At 50.5% G+C, this 18,005-nt stretch overlaps 1 protein-coding gene across 4 annotated transcripts in view; it reads right to left on the reverse strand.

Annotated features, from left to right (window-relative positions):
* LOC142582567 (uncharacterized) overlaps positions 1-18,005 on the reverse strand; it is a 281,846-nt gene that overhangs the window by 131,119 nt on the left and 132,722 nt on the right. The window lies entirely within an intron of this gene.

The raw sequence follows: 18,005 nt of genomic DNA on the forward strand, positions 1-18,005 counted from the left end.
GCGGATGTGTTTTCATGATTTTGGCTCCCTCCACGTTTACTGGCGATCTCGCCTCCTCTCCCCTTGTTGCTCGCCCTGATATGCCTCGGCAAGCACGTTCTCGTTCTCAGTCCTTCAGCTCCGCTGTTTTCCCGCTCGCAGAACGCTTTCCTTTGTTACTCCTTTTTATTTTTCGTAGTATTTGTCATTCTGGCATCCATTCTTTCTCTATTCGGCATCCCGGACGTTCTTGCATGCCTCGGCAGTCCGACCCACTCGCACACTCGCAAAAGCAGCGCAACGCGATGAACGAGAGAGAGAGAGAAAAAAATAAATTTCGACCAGCAAAAAGAGCGTTGGAATAGCTGAAGTCAACATCAAAAACAAGCGGCGGCGTGCTACATACGATACGAAAGTCACTAGTACAAAGAATGACGAAAAGACAGACATGAAGGCGGGAAGTGGGAGGGGGGCAAAGGCAGTTTTAAAAGGCAAAAAGGCAAGAAACGTAGTTTGGTATCGAACAGCGGCCTGGTACAGAGCACCAGAGCAAAGTCTAATCCAAGCCGAAGGAGAGCACGAAACGCTGACCAACAAAAGGCAGCCCGAAGGAAACGCGAGAAGGAAAGGTGAAGTGGGCCTGGAGGGAGGGACGGAGGCGGGGGGTCGAGTGGAGCCGATATTGAAACGGCACGCCGCCGCCAGAGACCCGGGAGCAGATGCAAAGGAGCAGCAAGAATATACAAAGCGGCCCTCGCGGCGGGAGCGCGCGCGCGCGTGCGAGCGAGTCCGCTCTGCTGCTGCGTATGCCGCGCTCTGGTTCTTCCAATACGCAGCGACGCACGCACGAGGAACGCACGGAGGAGGCCGAGATCGATAAGATTACATCTGCGTGGGTGGAAGAAGAAGAAATGAAAACATATACACATATAAGGAGAGGCAGCAGGGCGCTGGCGCTAAGGCAAGCTGCCGGAGATTTGCAGAAAGGCGAAAGAGCCAGCGCGAGAGAGATTCCGAAAAAAAAAAAAAGAATATGAAACCAAACAAAGGAGGAACGCGATTCGAGAGCGGCCGCCTTACCGACCATGCAAGCAAACTCGAGTGCACGCACGCGCTTTCTTCCGTTCGACAAGACGACAGACTGGCGAAAGTTTGAAGAAACCAAACAAGTCCGTAGAAGGGGCGCAGCAAGGGAACAGAGCAGCGGGAGAGAGAGGAAAGGGGGCGTCCGCTGTCGCGAGCTTCGCGCAGCGCAACGCCCGGGACCGAAGCGAGGCCGGCGCAAGGCGGCGAGCGGAGAACAAGGCCGCCGGCGGTGGTGGCGGCGTCGGCACGCGCTCCTTTGCATACGGCCGCTTTGATTGCTCGCCGCGGTGGCCGGTCGATACGCGAGGGTGGAGCGGCGACGTCGGGCCGAATGGCGAAGCGGCGGCATTATCATGCACGCGCCTTCGCGTGCCTGCCGAGCAGCACGGCAGAAGGACGCGGCGGCGGCGGCGATGCGCGCATATGCGAGCGGGCGGCGCCGCCCGTCGCGGCCACCCCTCGCTTTCCTTTCCTCGCGAGACGCGTTCCCCCTCTCGGGCCCGGGGCGACGCGGCAAGGGGTCGGAGAAGGAAGCCGGCTCGGGAGACTCGGCACGAGATCTACGAGGAGCCGGGGCCCCCTTGTTTCATCCTGGCACGGGTCGTTCCTCGAGGAATACACCGACTGGAGTGACGGTAATATTTGCGGAAACACTGGAGCAGGCCCGCCAGGAAAACGAGGGGGGGGGGGAGGGGGGCAAGTGCGTCGGCGACAACGAGCGATGAGGATGGGATTGCGTCACGCGACTCAAGGGTGCAAAGAAAGCGAAGGGGGGAGGGATAGAGGCCGCTCAGATATTTAAGCGAGAGCCGGGGTTGTCTTTATCTCATCGCTGTATATAGGGACGCGGTCTCGCTTCCACCGGGGGGCTCAATGAGGTCGGCAGAACCACCTACAGGCGCTCTCGACTGATTAATGGTGTGAATGAAAATAATGCGCTGGAAAGTAAGGATTATCTTTAGGAAAGAGAAGCCAGAAATTCGAAGGCCGCACTGGCTATATAAGAGAGGAGGTAATAAGTTCACATACAACGACATGTCTACCAACCCCGCACCGCTTAAGATACTACACGAGACGCCAAAAAATACAATTGCATAAAGAAAAAAAAACTAAAATATCGCTTTCCTGCCCGGAAGCTTTTGCTTAGGTGAAATGCACAAAAGCAGGTCACAATATTGAGGGCAGCTTTTCTGAAAGAGTTCTCCGGCGCGATCAGCAGCCGTAAACGGTGCAAGAGTTGGGGTCGAGCTTATCGAAAGGGGCCGCTGGCCCATGCCATCGTTCATCCATTTCATCCACGCTAAGGATGCTGTTGAAGGGAGGAACATGTTCTCATCGAGAACGAGGAGTACTGCGTTTATTCACGAGATCGACATGAAGAGTGGAGAACGTTACATCTCATTAGTCTAGCATGACTGAAATGAATCACACCGAGGAACCAAAACGGCTGCTTAAAGCCACTCTATCCTCCCTAGGCCAGGGAAACTGCCATCCAACCTTCGTCCAATCGGAGCGTCCAAAGCAGTCGAAGGACCCGTTTTGAGGGAGACGGTTGACACACTTACTCCCGCACCTTTCTTTCCCTGAACACACAGAAAGGAGGGGGAGCTTCGTAGACAGGGGCTGTCACGCTTGACTCAATCTGAAAAAAGTATTCAGCTCGAGCAGTATCGAGATACGCTGATCGGCAGCAGAACCCTCCAAGCTTCTCGTCTGAGTCCACTATTTTCGCCGAAACTTTGTTTTTTCGCACCTATGCCGATAGAATAGAATATCCCGGTGACCGGCGTGCGAAATGTTGACATCGGAGCAGCACAAACTACAGAATGCCTATCTTTAGCCTTTGTGCGACTTCTTGATGTCTGGAAAGTCGGCCGAATAGCACAGGATAAATGCTTGAAAGTAGTACTTCCCCCCGACATCGCTTAAGCTGCTTGCATGGGATCATATGTGCCACAGCTCTGGCGGAAACGCACGGGATACGGGAACGACAAGGCCAGCAAAGGCGAGAACCTACGCTTTCGGAAACGATTGTTGGCTTTGGATTTGGGTACAAGCCAACAAATTCAGTGTTGCCAACATAACACCGCGCATAGGCGAGATGCAGCAGCAAGTTTTGAACACAGAACATGGAAAATCGTAAAAATATAGGTGTCTATACGGCACTCGTAAAAATCTGCAGAAAATCGGGCACGTTACGATAAAATCGTAAGACCTAGTAGGCATGCAACGGGCTGCATATTCACGTGCTGGTTCACAGCACCTGCAACGTTGCCGCGAACAAATGACGAACAAGTAAATGGAGCAATACCGAGGCAAGACCGAGGTGTCAGTTTCAATAACGTCTACAGAAGCGTTCACTTTGCAGCAGGTAAATAACGCTACCAATGGATCAGGAACCCTGCTGCACTTTAACACGCCGGGGTACGCAATTGTTTTTAAATGCGCGGTGAATGCTAGCATGCTATGCGCATTGTTTGCGCGCGCGCATCACTTCTTTTTCATTCCCTTATCCCAGTGTATAGGGTAGTCACCCGGTGTAACCAGGTTAACTCCATTGTCGTGCCTTCTCTTTCTCTCTCACCCTCTACTACGATAGTCGAGGCGACATGCAAACTGCTTAAACACAATAGAGGCACAATTACGTTATGCCAAAGCTACACAAAAAGCATCATCAAGTACAGGTAAATTGGATGATAGATAACAATGTAGAGACTGTTCAAACCAAGCCATGCATATTTATATACATAAAAAGTACGTGAACGCGCATGCGTGTACGAACATATACAGTGGTAACATAAGAAGTAACACTTAATTCATGCTTCAAACAGCGATTAGAGGAAAAGCATAGACGAGAACCTGACACTATGCTATTCTTTATTTTGTTCTCGTGTCGAAGGACGCCCCTGACGGCAAGCATGCTTCCTTTCTTTTTTAATATTTCAGTGTAGGAACATGAACAGCTGTCGCCTTTAAACCAATATTTGGTGTTCCCTTCCATATTGTCGCACTGTGTACCCAGCACGATTTAATTGAGCGATCTGTCATTGAATCATTTGGCTACATATGTGCCCACAGGAGCCTCCACACTTTGTGTGACTGCGGCAAATATTAGAACCCATGAATGAATCATTTTCGTTGCGTCCGACAGTCTTGAACCTGTCTTTGGTGGCTTAATTCCCGTTGATTATAGAATGTGCATCAAATATATTTAGTGCATATGCACTTTGCCCTTGCCAACGAAACCACACACAACTACGCGAGAGAAACAAAGTGAGAAATACAACACGAAGGCTGTATTTCCCTCTGCAGCGATCAGGATATAGCTCAGTAACTTCTGCATACTGTCACGTTGTAGTGACCGTGAATATAACAAAGTAGCAAAAACTCTGAATGCCGAAACTAACTTTTTACTGGGCGAAGCTGAGCCCACAAAAACAAGTGACACTCGAAGCACAACGATAGCGGCGAACAAAGTCGGCGATTGTTGAAAATCTGACCAGCGAGTCAAGCACGTCGGCTTTTACATACATGACTCTTCGAAGGTTCCAGCATAACCGCTAGTGCCCGCGTACCATTAAGAAAGTACCACCCTGTCCAGCCCTGACCTAGCGACCCAGCGCGGACTAGCAATCCAGGCGAGAGCAGCAGCCAAGGCCACTGGGGTTTCGAAGTGAAAACTCTACTCGCTATACATTTTTCTCCGTACTTATTTTCTCTTTTGTGAACAAACGTTCTACTACACAATTTGCGTGGCGCATACAATCAGGGGACGTATACTGCAACGATCACTTCGGCGATACTATCGCCTTCGCGTGACGTAGTGCTCAATGAGCCAATCAGCTGATTCGATTTTGCCCAACCAGCCAATCAGTATGCGCTTGACGGCCGAGGCGTTATTATCGCCGAAAGCGATCGTCGCAGAATACATCCCCACATTACACCAAGTTCGGTAACAGCAGACAACGGATACAGCCACCGATAACATCCGAGAAACTTCCGATACATACTGGCGCGTCCTGCGCCGAGCGTTCAACATGTGTTATCCGGTTAAAAGCGGTCACCGGAGAAAGATAAACAAGTACACGCGTCAATGGCCCCGTCTTAAAATGCATCGTCCTGATGCTGCAAACGCAAGAGCTAAAAACAAGAGTAACCGTAGTAAAGAAAAAAGAACAATACAGCAACAAAGGAACAAAGTCCCGAAGATCGTCAGCGAGCATAGAAAAGCTTGATCAAGACACTCCACGTGGACGATTCCAGGTCGTGCGCCGCCCCGCTGTGACTACCAAATGCCGTCTCGCAGGACCTCATATAGTCAGTACGTCGCATGACCTTGTAGGGTCCGAAATAGTGTTGCAAAATTTTCCCACTAAGTCTTCGTGGGCGTATCGGGGTTCAGACCCAAACACAGTCCCTGGGCCCGTATTCCACGTAGCGTCGTCGAAGATTGTCGTGTCAGCGGTCCGTTCTTTGCTGGCTCTTGGTGCGCAAGCGGGCAAGTTGTCGTGCTTCTTCTGCAGGTAGGCGGCAACGTCCAGATTCTCTTCGTCGGTAACTTCGAGAGTCGCCGTTGGATTCCTTCCGTGAACCACTGCAGCTTGAACGGCGAGATCTGCGTTGTTTGTTGCACCGCCGTGTTGCAAGCGAAGGTTACGTATGGAAGGATGGCATCCCATGTACATAGCTAACATGTTGGCGAGGGTGTTATTCAGGCGCTCTTATTGTTTCGTATTGTCCCAACGTGACAACACGAAGTTTATAATGCCTGCATCCTGAAGCAGTGATTTCTCTTTTATGGTCACATCTACGATTATGCGAAAGGAAACGCATAGTGTAACCAACTTCAAATAAAGGTGTCACTTCAAACGTACTTTTCACGGCGTCACGCGCAGACGAGCGCCGCGCGTAATGAACAGCGTTCTCCACCGTAGTTCGTTGAAAGAATTGTTTACTTCAGGAAGCGACAGACGGGTGCCTTACGTCGGTACCATTAAAGAGCAGTTAAAGAACGAGAAGAACTAAGTGCCGCCACGCGGTTATCTTTGCTCCATTCACCGCTCAATTCATTTACTATAGCCGCGCACAACCGAAACGCAGCATGTTCGACACAAAACGCACTAGCGTATACCCGTCACGCAAAGGTGTACTGGTTCTAAATGGCCGCAAGCAGGCCGCCATGAACAGCTCGCGATTGTCGACCAGCGCCGATATTTTGTGCAGAATAGGACGTGTACGCGATGCCTCCGGTAAACACCGCACTCAAGAAGAATGCGCCGCTTCATAACGCTCCTCAGCCATTCATTGCGTTCCCTTTTAAACAGCGCCCTCTCAACATTCGGCAGGCATTCGTCCGCACAGCCGCAGCTGCGCCAACAGAGCACGCACCGCACACACTGGCGTGGCCACTGGGCCGGCGCTGTCACCCGAGCCTGACTGCAGGTCGTTAGCTGGTCGCCCTTTCTCTCGTGCCTCTGAAAATATGTCGTGAATACGATGCTGCCGCGAAGCTGAGTAAATGCGAGCGATCCCTCCACGTGGTATGCATAGAGCGTCATTTCCATCGTGCTGGGTCTTACTTTTTGTGTGTGTATGTTTGTGTGCATGTGCGTTTCATGCCAGTCCCCCGTACGTTCTCTTTCTTTTTGTTTGCTTTACATTTGCCTTGCAAATACCCGTGTCACTGATAGTCTCAGAAGTCTCCCATAGGTGTGCCATGCAGAAGGATAAGCGCGTGGCTATAGAAATTACATATAACAATGATGTAGAAATCTAGATGCAGCTGCTCATTAATTTCGATATCGAAAAATCCGTCGTAAACAGCGGGCAAGCCCAAATTCGTTAAACAGAATTTATAAACAGAACATGTCGCCAACACGTACGCCATCGTACGCGTCTCCTGATTGGCGCTATGTACACAAAGAGACACTTTCTATAGGGAGTGACGGACATCCACTCCACGTGAAGATACTTCGAAAAATCTTGCTGAAAGCAGCCGCTTCGTTTGTCTGTACCGACCAGGATCACGCCCGAAAAAACTGTTTCAAGCCACATGCGTCACAATACATCACCCGCGCTTCACCAACACGAACCGAACGCCACAAAACTGAAAGTCACTCGCTGTACATTTATTATAAGCGGGTTTCTTAGCTGCGACAGGTTGGAAGGAAACGAATGTGCACTTAATTGCACAATGTTAGTGATACAGAAGCATCAGGAAAATACACGGTTGATGTGAAAGCACCCATAGAGAGTACAGGTTCGAGAGAGGCGCACAGTCACGAAATGTCTTAAAAGCCACCGTATAGAACGAAACGCCACGTTCCGATCAACAATGAATATGGGTTATAGCACGGAAGTTACTATTCAGCGGTACATATTATATGTTGCAAACGCGCCACTGATGTGATTGAGCACGAACGTTCATAATGCATAGCTTGACAATACATTGTAGAGCAGAGGTGCGAACGCGTGCATTCAGCACACTCAGCGCTGCGGTGATGCGCATTAGTGCTCACACGTTTACGGAACGCCGTTTTCGTCCTCAACGCACACGCGCAAGAGCATACGTATGGACACGGTGACATATGGCGTATCATACCCAGTCACTCACAGCGGCCGTGTCAAGGCAGACGGAAAGAACACTACCAAATTTAGGAAGGTGCCACTCGTGGAAAAGCTTTGAACTGATATCTAAGTGGACACAGGCAACTAATCGGTTAAAATTAACGTACAAAAGTGAAACGCACGCCATCAGCTGATACAAACATTAACGAAACAGACGAAATTGACCGCACGCTTATGAACCACCCGCCGTGTGAAGCCAACGGTTCGGGCGAATAATTCGTGTACCGGCGCGACGTATAGGCCTGCCTCACTCCTGCCCTTTCGTTGCGGCTACAAACAACGCGCGAGCGAACACGACCGACCCGAGCTAAAAACAGCAGTTCAAAACTGTCAGAAAAAAAAAGGAAAAAAAAAAGGCGAGCGACAGGGCTTTTCTGGCCGTTTGTGGAAACGCCGTTGTTTACGTTTTCTTTTTGAGCGTGCGTACGTGCCTGCGCGTGCATGCCCAGCCGTTTCTATGCACCGAGGAAGGACGAAGTAAAAGAGTAAGAATTAAAAAAGAAAAAGAAAAGAGGGCGAAGCGAGGGGTTCGCGTAACCGAGACGAGAGAGCGAAGAGCGACGACCGATGCTCCGGCGCCGGACACGGTCGGCCACCGTAATTAAGGCTGAGCCGGCGGCGCGACGCGGAGTCCATTTGCGCGATGAATGCACGCACTCGACGCCGGGCATTAGCATACAAACGCACGCACGCGGCCACGAACGCGCCGGGACACGAGGCGCGGGCGGCCGGGGCTGGAAAGAAGCGCGCGGCTCGGAAACAAGCCGCTCTCGCTGCTCGCGCGCGCGTGCACGTGACGCCCCGCGAGCACGTCCGCGCGACGGCCTTCATTAAAGAGAGAGCGGCTCTGTTTGTGCCGCCGACGCCGCAGCACGGCAATAAGCAAACGAGCGGCCTCGGTGGTGCGCGGTAAATGCGGAGTACGGGCCGGCCTGCCGCGGGACCTTGCGAGACGGACAGACGGAGGATGCCTGCCACGGGGGCCGGATGATGGGGGAAGGGCGTGCTCCTTTGACTCCCTTCTTTGATGACGACGAGACGTCCGCCAGGCGGCACGCGCGTCGTGGACGTTCTCGCGATGTACTCGGCCACGCAGGGTACTACTCCCCGCATTCGCAGAACGATATGTTCTGCCGACTTCCGCACAGACGGCAGGCATGCACTAACATTAGGTGACGTGTGCTCACTGACCCTATTCTCTCTCTCTCTCTTTTTTTTCTACCTCTACCTGCAATTTCCCGCCCTAAGACTAAAGTGGCCGACCATACTTTCTGCTCTGGTGCTCAACTTGCCTGCCTTTCCCCCTTCCCTAATATCTCTTCTCTCTCTCTCTCTCTCTCTCTGCAACAGACGGCAGACTGCACAACGAACAAAAACTGCCGGTATAAAACACACTCGGAAAGTGGTCATCGTCGATGCCAGCGCAGCACAATACAACGAGCACATAAGCAGATAGGCTTTCTTACCCAGCACACACGCGCTTGTTGCTAATGGCGTTTCTCGTTACGCCCATTTATGTGCCGTTGACACCTAGCGACATAACCAACTAAACAAACTAGACACACGTTCATCACAGTTTCCTATTTTCGCGCAAAACCATTTGTTCTGCTCCCTACCATGGTCTATCTGCGGGCCGCTTAATGAACGCGTTTTGATAAGATTTTTTTTTTTTTAATACGAGGAAGCACCGCCTAGGATAGACAAACCCACCATCTATCATCTGTTTCCAGAAGTCAATGCTAAAGCTCGATTCACGCGACGAACTGTCTTCCGCCGCCGAGCATAACGTGGCTCAGTGCCCTGAATCACTCCACACACAATGATGTCGCAGTCGACACGTTGGCGACGCTATTCGTTGCAATTCTGCCACGCCACGTTTCTAGGGACTGACTATGCGATCAGACTCGTCCTGAGAATACAACTTACCGTATGGGACTCAATATAAATGGCTACAAAAATACCGATACTGCTGTATACCCATGCCAGAGCGATATAAAGTACGCCACTGAACCGGGAGCCGGATCGACGTGAAAGACCAACACGAACCCCAATGCTAATATCTGGCGAAACAAATACAAACATAATGCGTCTTCACTTATACGACCAACGCTGCCAGAAGGCCGACCCTTCAGCGACCGTCAGCCGCAAAGGAAAGTCAAGCATGAACGACGCGAAGCTCCGTACGAGGGGCTAGGATTCACACGCGTGAAGCCTGACTTCCGAAGACTAAACGAGAATTTCTTTTTCGTTTCAGCATCTCTTCGCCCACTAATATTGCGTATTATTTCTCAAGTACCCGCTTAATTCCGAGACCTCGTATATGTAGGCTTTGATATCGAGGGATATCTCAAGCCAGAAAATTATCGAGTGGCATTTAGAGTGGGGAAAATCCACAAGTAAGAAGCCCTCAATACTGCAGAAGTGCTTTTAACAGCTGTTGCTTCAAGAATTAAGCAGCGCCGTAAATGACGACTTCGGGAAATTCTAAAGCGCGAGCATTTCAAAGGAAAAGCGCACTAATGGAGCCATGTGCTTCGATAGAATGGAGGAAGAGGAAGCATGGAGGAAGAGGAAAGTCGGTGCGCGCGCGGTTCGTTGTCGAGGCTAGGACGACGATGGCTCACCAAGGGACGCATTCTGGGGCGACCACTTACGGCGATAATATCGCCTCGGCTATCAGGCGCGCGCTGATTCGCCGGTTGAAGCACTACGTCACAAGAAGGCGACAGTATCGCCGAAACTGATCGTCCGAGAACACGACCCCACATTCGAACTGTTCAGTATACTAGTCACCAATGAATGGATGTATTTATTAGAACCACCGTCAGGTAACGGCGCCCAGCGTTCGACACCCGTTCTGGACCCGCCACGGGCTGGAGCCGTCAATAAATTAAGCGTGCAGAAGTAATTTTCCCACAGCCCCAATGCAAGCAGCGTCTCCGAACGCGCACGATCGGCGCGACACACCACGAAATGATTGAAATGCGCGCCGCTGAAGCACTTTCCTTCAGTGCAAAGCCGGTTCTACTACGCGTGGTTCGAAAATCAGTGAGTCGTATATTCAGGCGTAACGTGAACGGCCGCCATGCAGCTATGGCCCTTTTTGATTCGGTAAAGCTTGAACTTGGTAAAGCTTGAACAGCACTAGATCTCGCCAGGTGATGGTGATTCAAGGCCGATTAATTAGCTCAAAGGGAAGCGATCGAATACAGAATTTTTCGAACGCAATCGAGTACATATATGTATGTTGGGTTTTCAATACTTGTGCGCCCAAAACCGAAAAAAAAAAACTGGCAGTTGATAAAGCAGAAGCAAGAGCAAGGCGACCACATCTGTGGTTGAATTTACAAAGCTTTTCAATTACAATCTGCCACAAACCGGCAGCCTTCGCTAATGTTGCATACAACATCAGGATTGGCTGGCACCTAGGCTTACGAACAGCCCTAGGGTAAAAAAAAAAAAATATTGGACCATTCTTTAATAAAGTTACTCCTCCTTCTTCTTCTTCTCCTTCTTATATAAACCCTTGTGTCTACGACAATGGGAACACCGAAACAAAGGAGCTATGCGCAACGAAAGATGGGCGTAGAAAGTTTGTTTCTTTACTTTCTAATGCAAGTTGTCAAATGACTCGCGCTAATAATGTGCTAACTTTGGTACCAGAGATGCCAAGCGTCTCAATAAATAATAAGAGGGAACCAAGAAAAAAAAGCCATCTTTGAAATGCATCGGATATATTCAGGCCGTTGGGCAACCACAGAGAGAAAGAGAGAGAGACCTCATTAGACCTCGCGATTCGGGCTAGTTATGGCTATGCACAGCAAAGAGAAATGTGGAGTGGAATGTTCGCATACACAGCGTATCGAATTAAAGTAATTAAGCGTTAGATGCATCCATAAGAGTGCTCACAGCCACAAAGAGCATACAAGCAAATTGTTTAGAGATGTATCAACTCAAAAAGACAGAAAGCAGATAAAGCAAGCCAAGGCATCAAATCACGCTGAACAATAGACAAAAAAGAAAATTGAGGCAGAGGCTGAGCTGTTGAGGCATAATTGTTGAGGCATAAATTGAGGCATAAACTTGAGCTGTTACTAGTGTGTGTGGGAACCCTACAAAGCGTGTTCTTGTTCTTTACTTGAGACGCAATTAACTAAATGACATGATGTTAATGTGCAAGCTTAGCTGCTTCGATGAACTTTCTTTGTAAGCAGTGCCCCCTCGTAGCAACAATGCTTTATGTAGTAAAATTATTCGAATTCCGCCTCTTAGCAGAGGCCACTCGGAGCGACCAATATAATAGCCACTCCTTTCACGTGAGTTTCTCCATGGTATTTCCGGTAATTTTAGTTGCCGCATAGTATTCGGAATAAATTGTTATATCAATATGAAATTCCCTTGGATTATGAATTAACTGGCAATGACTACTCGATTCGCAGTAAGGGCACCGAATATTCGCATACCGCCATAGAAAAAACAAATTGCACGTCAGAGTACAACATTGTCGGAATTTTCACAAGGTTGGACTAGTGAAAGGATTCGTAGTGCAAGAAAAAACGAACCGCTGTTTATGTCATCAAATGTTCGCCTACAGACACATCAAGTGCATGCCGAACTTGCATTCCACCCCGATCGGAATGGCACCCACGAAACTGTGTTTAGCGCCAAAGCATCACAGCCAGCGGTCCACCACACGACCTTTTTTTTTTCGACTATTAAAACGACGTGGCCAATGCACAATGGCGATTAAAGGATGCGCTTTACTGCGATAGCGTTGTGGAAGAATGTTGCACTTTCTGCGAAACAAATATAACATAGAACGCTGGTGCACCCAGCCTAGCTGATGGGCAACAGAGGAGCCGAGACTCTATAGCCCATCTGCAGACTGTGTCGTACCGACCGAAGTCCTTGCGCAAGCGACCTCGCCTCAAACAAACGCACGACCTCGAGAGCGATAAAAAGCCATCCGCGGCAGGGGGCTGGTTTTGCAGAGAAGCCGTCGGTCTCGGCAACGTCACCAACTCCGAGACCCTCGCCGAATAGAGACGTGGCAGGGCTTCAAATAAGCATTCTCGATCGCGCACGCGCGCGCAAGCGAGTGCGCCGAGCGATTGAGGAGCGCCAGCGCCGGAGCGGGAAGAGGCCGCGCAAACACGTCGCAAGGAGTGAACGTCTCGGACACAGGAACGTCCGCGAGGAACAAAAAATAACAACAAGAACGGTATAACGCATTTGGGGGGGGGGAACGCATCCTCCCGTGGCCACAGCCGCGGCTGCAGTACCGGCGGGGCGCCAGCAACGGCGGCGGTTGCGGGGTAAAGCGATCGCCTTGACGTATTCCTTTGACGGCTTTCAAGGGCGAACGCATCCGCGTTATGGCCCGGGCGCGCATATCCATACAAAGCACGCGGGGAATATCACTTGGAAATGCGAAGCTCGTGCGCGCCGCCCGAAACGCCATCTCCCTCTCCCTCGAATCCCTCTCGCATTCTCACGGCTTGCGTACGCACTGCGTATACGTGCGCGACACGCCTGTCTGCCCGCGCCCATATTCGCGCATTTCCATAATCGTGGCAATCTTGCGATGATTCGACTTTCCCAGAACGGCACAAAAAACAAATAGAAGAATAACGAAATGGCCTATGCAGGAATGTGGGCGAAAGGAAAGAAAAGGCGCCCAAAGAAAATAAAGATGAGAGCGGTGTGCGGTCAGGACGGCAAGAGGAGATGGACGCGTGGAGCGACGCGGAACGACGCTGTCAATTGCCGGAATTTGCGGCGGATGCGAAGCTGCGAGACGACGACGAAGGAGCCTGCAGGCCTATGGGACCTTCGCAGGCGAGGTCATCGCGCGTGATCGCGCACCCGAGGTGGGAGCTGGCGGGTCTTCCACAGAGTGAGAAATTAATGCACAGTGGATGTGAGTTCCAGTACCTTCTTACAACGCGCACAGTGATAAAGAAAGCGCAAACGCGAGTCTGGAATAATGCGAACTCGCTTTCGAGGACAGCTAAAAAACTGCCCTCAAAGGCTCTGTTTGTACATCGGGTGAGATAAGATCGGTTTGTGCGCCGCGTGCACGTGAATGTGGTTGAAATATAACGTATCTTACAGAAAATTAAAGTAAAGCGTGCTTTAATTTACCGCTGTCAGTTAAATTACAATCCCCAAATCTCGCCACGGGAACGCAGCGTCATGAACTACAGTGGCTTTCGCAAGAACGTGCCACTAGGTTAAGGTGCAGCTGCGTCAGCCAATGAGGAGCGAGATCCTACCACTGCACTATAGTCCTATCGCGGCGAGTTCCTTCGCTTCAGATATATAGTTGTCAAATGACGCCGCACTGACCTCCTGCGCACGCCTCCACAATAGCATGAAACGGAGCACCATAGGTCAGCGAAACCACTTGCGTTGATCCTTACGACATCGCTGATCTGAATGTCGTCTCCAAACAAAAACCTGGGAGATAAAAAGACGCTTCTCAACTGAGACGTATATACGCCTGGAAATGCATCTTTCTGTACCATTAAGAGGGCAGGAACAGAGAACGGAATGTGTCAATGAACGTGCCCTTTTGAAGAAATAGAGCACACGAGTGCCTGCTCATGGCGAAACGCGACCGTCGCGATGAAAATCACATTGCAGGAACTAACACGCATCTGCAGGAGTTCATGCTTCCCGCGCGTATCAAAGACCTCGTTCAGCATCTGCGGAGGAAGAAATACGACCGCATACGCGGGCTGCAACTCCCAACTGCCTGTCTCCCTGAAGCTTCGACCTGCACCCAAAACGAAAGAGTCGCCTTTTGTGCAGCAGTTCACCCTTCATTAGGTGGCTGCCGTCGAGGTCGGCAGGCTCCGTGTGCGGCAGCGTAACCAAATTCCAGGACATCATGGACATGCTCTTCCTCGTTATATCCAGGAATATTCCTTTTCTGATGACCCGTAAAGCCATGCATCTGAAAGCTACATGTGCGCACACCTCGTTTCTTATCACTCGTATTCATATCAACAAGACACACCATTAGTATAAAAACGAAATAAACATAATATAGAGAAGAAAGTAAGTTCTCATGAATCGGCGAGTTGCTTCAAGAACTTGACCGAGGCTGTACCAAAGCAATGCCGTTCAAAAGAAAGCAGCGAAATCTCAGCAAACGCATTATAACAGTTTAAGCTTCGAAGAACAACTATTTTATCTCGGAATGGTGAACAAGCGACAGTATATGCGGGCGAATGAAACGCATGAAATAAATTACCAGGGACGTTGCGCAGGAAACGCTCTCCAAAGCAAATTCGTACTGCAAGCGTTATAACTCCCATTCTCATGTAATTTCAACTCCATGCTTCGCAAGTCCCATTTGAGCATCTAGCTCCTGATAAACTGAAGCGCATGTTTAACAAGTAGTGGGCTGTAAAGCACCAGTTGACATCGTAGCAAAGGACAGCGCCGTCGTCCCGCCGAAAATTACACGAATAAAGCGCAACTGCGATTAGCAGCTAAACACGCAATGCACCCGCAGCTAAAATAACGTGACCAGAATCCATGTGATCAGATCAGGCGATGGGGCCATTGAGAGAAATTAAGCTCTCGGAGCCTTTCAAGTTTTCTAAGATACCTTTTCTGATGGCTCGATCTTCTAATGAAATAATCATTCAGCAAGTGGCTTTCTAGAAGGCCTGTGCCCCTTCGGTAATACGGAGCCGATATACAAAAAAATTTTTCTTTCGTAATTGGTCATTTCCATTTGCCGGTCACTTCCGCTAATCCGACATTAAGATTGGGTAGCGTTTGCTCTTACGAACATTTCTAGCGTAAGAACGTCTCGGTGAATATGGGCCCTCGTTCGTAAATGCTGCCTACCATTGACGCACAGCCTTTGCTAGTGATATTGTTCAGCGTAATGATTCGCTATTGTCTGCTCCTAGGGACAATTCTGGCTCAATAGCCTTTGTGACCAAAGGCCCTGCTTTCTTCAACAAGCATTGGTGTCTATCGTCGCTAAAGACATGGGGAGTGAAGTTCCATCTCTCGAAATACGATTTATTAAGCAGGAAGCAATTATGCATCGGTGCAAAAGGAAAGTTCACACAATTTGGTGAAGCACGGTTGAACAGTATCGTGCTTCTGACAAGGAGACGGCACAATTTATGGAATTAAAAAGCTGTACTGCACCAAACGGACGTATAAGAGCCCTGGAGGCGTTAATACACATCTCGACACTCACGCTGTAAGACAGAAAAACTGCAGTGACGCAACAAATAACTTAATACGCAGTTCCATCATTCGCTGACAGCAAGCACTCACTCTCGAGTTCTTTTACTATTCAATCTAAGGAATGCTTGCTGTGAAAGCTAAGATGGCTGCGTGTAAACAAGGCTGTCAAAAATATTGTCGCTAATATCTTTTTTTTTTTCCCAAGTGACGTTCAGCTCCGAATGCGCGGTTGCCGGTACCGACCGGTAAGAGAGCCTGTCTCAGGCATCGCGCCAACGCACAGCCAAGCGCCTATTCGAGACGGATCTACGAAAGCCTACCGGCGACAAAGCTAGAAATTAAACTTCCGAGGGAAACAGCCTAAAAATATACGAAGGGCTACTTTGGCCCATCGCGTACGGCAAGATCTATTCCTGCTGACTTTTGATCGCGGAACACTTGCAACGAATCGACATGCCGAAAGAAACAGTGCTGGCTACAGTACTACAGAAGCTCGGACGACGCTGGCAGCAAGAACAACTAAGATCATCGGCGCGTATACTGTCACGGTGTTGCTTGTCCACGCAGCAGAAAAAAAAAGAGAGAGAGAGAGAAAGAAATAAGGAAGGAAAGAAGCAAATACTGCAGGCGAGCCAGGCTATTTGCCCGGCCGAAAAAGAACAGCCCACGCGAAAAGTACACCTCGCACACGGTTCGGTCTGCACCCGGACAGCGCAGAGGTGCGAGACACAGCACGCGCGGGGGAGTGCGCCAGCCGTCGCCGACCATGCGGAGGACAAAGCCGACGCACTACAGGCCACCGTACCTGGCGTTTCGGGGGGGCTGAGCTGGGCCACCAGTAGGCTGAGGTCGAGCGGCAGCGGGTCAGACCGGCGGTACGGCGTTGTCGCGCCGGCGGCGCGCACCTGGTGTTGCTGCATGGCGCAGCGGGGCCGTCCTCCGGGCAGGGCAGCTCGCGCCGGCGGACAGCGCGCGCCTCCATCGACCGAGTCTCGCGGCGTCACCGCTTGCACTGCTGGTCCGGACCGCACGCGCGCGACCCCCCGAGCGACGACCCCGGCGGCTCCCGCGAGGCGACGCTGGCCTCCGCGCTACACGCCGCGCGCACCACGCGCTACCGCGCCGGCGGCCAGACGACCGCGCGCCGCGATCCGTGCCGGACGCCGCCGGAGGCCCGAAAGGCCGAGCGTCTCGCGTGGCGTGCGCGACGGTAACGCTCGCGTCGTAGACCGCTCGTGCAGCGTGTGCGTCGACGGTGGACGAGGACGAAACGACGCTCGCGGGGAAACGGCCGCCACTTAATTACGCTCGCGTTTTGAGATCGTGCGTACAGCACCGTCCAACAACTCACTCTACCACCATTACGAAACGGAAGCGCGACTAAAAAAAAAAAGCAGTTCCAGAAACTATGCGCGCTAGGTGCAGCCCGGTAAGTTAGCTTCCAGGTAACTGCAGTCAGCTTCGCTTGACGAACATGCGACATTATCCTGGGAGAGTAGAAACTCGGCGCTATATAAACGCACTCACGTCACCCAATATAGCATGGCAATTTGAAAGGTTGATGCTGTTTACAAAATACGTTGCCCTGGCATTATAATAAACGCATTACATTCTTGTTCTCGAAGATTCTAGGCCCTCACGGGAAAGCAAAAGCGCGAAACAAGACAAATAAACCGCATCTGCAAGTGTGTTTCTACGCGTTCTGGTTGACGATGCGATTACAGCATAAGTTCGTCCATAGAAGTCAGGAACAAGAGCCTTTCTGTAAACGACAAATAGAATGCAAGCGGCAGGCATCTGTCTTTGTGTCGCCATTCTGCATAATATGCTTGTATAAGGATGTGGCCGCCATCGTTACACCGCATGAAAGTTGCTGAATGTTGATGAAAGTTGCCATCGCTACCCATTTCTACGATTATTGAGAAAGGAGTGCTACCGCATGAAAAGAGTACAAAGACACCGTTGGAAACGAGAAAATCCACTGTCGAGCTGTTTATTTATTTGCCTTCTTTTATTTAAGGATGCAGTTCACTCTTTATGCGTTGGCACAAGGGATATAATAAGCTAAAGTGTGCAAAAGCGCGGAAACCTTTTCA

The sequence above is a fragment of the Dermacentor variabilis genome, chromosome 5 (assembly GCF_050947875.1).
Source record: "Dermacentor variabilis isolate Ectoservices chromosome 5, ASM5094787v1, whole genome shotgun sequence".
In the NCBI taxonomy this organism is placed as follows: Eukaryota; Metazoa; Arthropoda; class Arachnida; order Ixodida; family Ixodidae; genus Dermacentor; species Dermacentor variabilis.